This window comes from Trichosurus vulpecula, chromosome 2 (genome assembly GCF_011100635.1).
Source record: "Trichosurus vulpecula isolate mTriVul1 chromosome 2, mTriVul1.pri, whole genome shotgun sequence".
Lineage (NCBI taxonomy): Eukaryota > Metazoa > Chordata > Mammalia > Diprotodontia > Phalangeridae > Trichosurus > Trichosurus vulpecula.
The window spans coordinates 375,296,328-375,301,233 of record NC_050574.1 but is presented as its reverse complement, the minus strand read 5'-3'; the positions used below and the strand labels follow the sequence as shown (position 1 = coordinate 375,301,233).

Here is a 4,906-nt window from a genome sequence, read left to right as displayed (position 1 = left end):
GATAGAGGGGAGGGCTGACTGGGGAACAGGGCAACCAGAATATATGCCATCTTGGAGTGGGAGGGAAGGTAGAAATGGGGAAAAAATTTGTAATTCAAACTGTTGTGAAAATCAATGCTGAAAACCAAATATGTTAAATAAATAAATTTAAATTAAAAAAAATTAGATTTGAGCAAGTGGAAGCTAGTCACTTTATGAGAAATCAAGATATTATAAAACAGAACCAAAGGAATGAAAAAAAGGAAGACAATGTGAAATATCTCACTGGAAAAACCACTGACCTGGAAAATAGATCCAGGAGAGATTATTTAAAAATTATTGGACTACCTGAAAGCCATGATCAAAAAAAGAGCCTAGACATCATCTTTCAAGAAATTATCAAGGAGAACTGCCCTGATATTCTAGAGCCACAGGGTAAAATAGAAATTGAAGAATCTACCAATCACCTCTTGAAAAAGATCCCAAAAAGAAAACTCCTTGGAATATTGTCACCAAGTTCCAGAGTTTCCAGGTCAAAGAGAAAATACTGCAAGCAGCCAGAAAGAATCAATTTGAATATTGTGGAAACACAATCAGGATAACACAAGGCCTAACAGCTTCTATATTAAGGGACTGAAGAGCTTGGAATATGATATTCTGGAGGTCAAAGGAGCTAGGATTAAAACCTAGAATCACCTACCCAGCAAAACTGAGTATCATGCTCCAAGGCAAAATACGGATTTTCAATAAATAGTGGACTTTCGAGCTTTCTCAATGAAAAGACCAGAGCTGAATAGAAAATTTGACTTTCAAACACAAGAATCAAGAGAAGCATGAAAAGGTAAACAAGAAAGAGAATTCATAAGGGACTTACTAAAGTTGAAATGTTTTGTTTACACTCCTACATGGAAAGATGATGTGTGTAATTCATGAGACCTTTCTCAGTATTAGGGTAGTCGAAGGGAATATACATAAATATAGACAGAGGGCACAGGGTGAGTTGAATATGAAGAGATGATATCTAAAAAATAAAATAAAATTAAGGGGTGAGAGAGGAATATATTGAGAGTGGGAGAAAGGGAGCGATAGAATGGGGTAAATTATCTCACATAAAAGTGGCAAGAAAAAGCAGTTCTGTTGGAAGGGAAGAGGGGGCAGGTGAGGGGGAATGAGTAAATGTTGCTCTCCTCGGATCTGACTTGAGGAGGGAATAAAATATACACTCAATTGGGTATCTTACTCCACAAGAAAGTAAGGGGAAGGGGACAAAAGAGGGGATGATAGAAGGGAGGACAGATAGTGGGAGGAGGTAATCAAAAGCAAACTCTTTTGAAAAGGGACATGGTCACTGGCTTGGATCTCGGGCACACTGACTGGCAGGTGAGAGGTGGCTGCAGGAGTGGAGCTGTATAATGCCCACATGATGGACAAAGAATTAGAAGCTGAGATCCACCCTTTGAAGCATGATGACAGAAAGCCTTGGGGGAGTTTGGAAAACAGAACTGAAAAGGACAGATCTTTTAAGAAAGCACCTCCTCATTCCTGGTTTGCCCAGTACTGCACAATTGCTTTTTTCTTTCTGTTATTTACCTGCCTTTTTGTGGTATTCATCATTTCATTCATCATCCCATGTCCAGATCGGCCTATATTGGAAAAAATGTGGGAAATAAATTTTAACACAGCAGTAACCTATGACTTCATGGCATTTAAAGATACAAATGAACACACCATTCAAGATATTATTTTTCTTTATAAAGACAGAAACAGCAGCAGCAGTTTTAACATATCCTGCACAGATGAAGGTAATTTTGCTTGTTGGTAGGAAGAAGGAAGAGAACCTACAGTGCCTTCTCAGGCACTATTCTGAATAATCAGATACAAAAATTCCTTTCCTTTTTCTGGCAGAAACATTAGTTGAGAGAGTAAGTGTTTGGCACTGAGTATATAGGTTGGCTGAATTTGTAGGTAATGATTTTGGAGCAGTGTTTCTGCTGATCAGTTGAAGACATAAACCTGGAAAATGAGGAGGCATACATGATATGTTCATTTGACAAATGTTTGTTAAGTGTCTAAGGTGTGTAGATCAGTAATATCAAACTCAAATAGAAATGGAGTGCTGCTCCACTTATTGACTTACAAAATCACAAATTAACATTATCTGTGTTATGTTGTATTTTTATTTGTAAAATCTATTTGTAAAATAAAAATTCATGTTTATGTGTAAAAAAAAAAAGAAAAGGGACAGGGTCAAGGGAGAAAATTGAATAAAGGGAGACAGGATAGGATAGAAGGAAATATAGTTAGCCTTTCACAACATGAGCATCGTGGAAGTGTTTTACATAATGATACATGTGTGACCTATGTTGAATTGCTTGCCTTCTTAGGGAGGGTAGGTGGGAAGGGAAGAGGGGAGAGAATTTGGAACTCAAATTTTTAAAAGCAGATGATCAAAGAAAGGTTGTTTTTGCATGCAGCTGGGAAACAAGATATATAGGGAATGGGGCATAGAAATCTATCCTGCCCTACAAGAAAGTAAGGAGAAAGGGCATGGGGGTGGGGTGACAGAAGGGAGGGCTGACTGGGGAACGAGGCAATCAGAATATATGCCATTTTGGAATGGGGGGGAGGGTAGAAATGGGGAAAAAATTTGTAACTCAAAATCTTGTGGAAATCAGTATTGAAAACTAAAATATTAAATAAAAATGATAAAATTAAAAAAAAAAAAAGAAAAATACGATGAATACTCTGACATGCAGAATCGATACATCAAGGCCGCAATGTAACATCAACTGCTATTATCATCAAGGGTATTAACTAAAATATCTGAAGGTTTCTTTATTTTGCATCTGTCATCTGGATCATGATGTATGTCTTGGATAATTCAAGGGCGTCTGTGGAATGCCCAACATGCTCAAAGTTTTCAGTTGCATCCCCTCCAGCTTGCTCCCTTGGAACTTCTCCACCAGGATGGTCCTCCAGGAATTTGGTCAAATCGTAGACTTTGTAGTGCAAGATGAGCCAGGTGCTCTTGCTGTGGTTGTGCTTCTGGACCTCGTCCAGTGCATAATACTTCACCTTCTTGTCCCACTGCTCTGCCATCGCCACCCATGAAGAGATCCTGCAGCATTTCACAGGAACAGCAGTTTGGCCAACCGCTCATGCAATTTTGACCCTATACTTTCTCCCACCAACTCCCCCTCTGTTCTTCACTCATGACATTCATCTTCTGTCACTGCCTTTGCACTGGCTGAACCACATGCCTGGAATAGACTCTCTCTTTTCCTCCACCTCATAAGGTTCTCTTTAAGACAAATCTCAAGCATTATCTTCGGCACTAAGCCTTAATTGACTCCTTCAACTGCTAGTATATATTGTGTGTATGCATATATGTATGTATGTGTTGAAATTTAAGTAGTGACCCCCCCATTGTCTGCAATCTGAGTTGTTTTCTGGGTACTTGTTAATCAGTGTTGGGGAAGGCTCTGGTGAGGGCAATGTCACCCAGTCTGTAGCTTTTATATTTACTGTTGTCTAGTATGTAGCAGGTCATTACCTACCTGCTAGCCAGCAAGTAGAAGCCCACTCCCCTTATCTATCATCTTATTTCCTTGTTGTTCAGTCATTCAGTTGTGTCTGACCCTTTGTGATCCCATGGACCATAGCACTCCAGGCCATTCTATCCTCCACCATCTGTCAAAGTCTGTCCAAATTCATGCTCATACTTTCCATGACACAGCTATCTCATCTGCTACTGTCCCCTTTTTCTTTTGCTTTCAATTTTTCCCCAACATCACCGTTTTTCCCAATGAGTCCTTCTCATTATGTGGCCAAAGTATTTAAGCTTCAGCTTCAGTATTTGTCTTTCCAATGAGCAACCTGAATTAATTTCTTTAAGTATTGACAGATTTGATCTTCATGCTGTCCAAGGAACTCTCAAAAGTCTTTTCCAGGAGCACAATTCAAAAGCAGTGACTCTGCAGAGCTCAGCTTTCCTTATAATCCAACTCTCATAGCCACATGTTGCTACTAGAAAAACCAAAGCTTTGGCTACATGTACCTTTGTTGGTAAGGTGACATCTCTGCTTTTTAGTATGCTATCTAGATTTATCATAGCTTTCCTTCCAAGAAGCAAATGTCTCAATTTTGTGGCTACAGCCACTATGTTCAGTGATCTTTGAGCCCAAGAATATAAAATCTGACACTGCTTCCATTTTTTTCTCCTCCTATTTGCCCGGAAGTGATGGGACCGGTTGTCCGGATCTTGTTTTGTTTTGCTTTTTATGTCAAGCTTCAAGCCAGCTTTTATACTCTCCTCTTTCACCTTCATCAAGAGGTTCTTAACTCTTCTTCTCTTTCTGCCATCAGAGTGGTATCATCTACATATTTCAGATTGTTGATATGCCTCCCAGAAATCTTAATTCCAACTTTTGATTTGTCCAGACTGGCATTTCTCATGATGCACTCCGCACATAAGTTAAATAAATAAGGCAACAAAAGATAGCTTTGTTGTACTCTTTTTCCAATCTTAAACCAATCAGTTGTTCCATGTTCAGTTCTAACTGCTACTTCTTGCCCTTTATACAGGTTCATCAGGACACAAGTAAGATGATCTGGTACTCCCATCTCTTTGAGGACTTGTCACATTTTGTTGTGGATCCACACTATCAAAGGCTTTAGTGTAGTCAATGAAGCAGAAGTAGATGTTTTTCTAGAACTCCTTGCTTTCTCCATAAGCCAGTTGAATATTGGCAATATATGTGCAGTATATGCTTCACTGTTATTAAAAATGATGTTTTGCTCTTAAGATAACTATACCTCTACATGCTCGCCTTTTTTCTTCTCTTTTGTTTTTGTTTTTGGGTTTGTTTGTTTTTTTTGGTTCTGTCTCTTCTTTCTCATGATTCATTCCATTGGTCATAATTCTTCT

At 38.8% G+C, this 4,906-nt stretch overlaps 1 pseudogene; it reads right to left on the bottom strand.

The window, feature by feature from the left end:
• Window positions 1-2,764: 2,764 nt before the first annotated feature.
• On the bottom strand, window positions 2,765-3,105 carry LOC118840010 (annotated as a pseudogene).
• Between the last annotated feature and the right edge of the window lie 1,801 nt (window positions 3,106-4,906).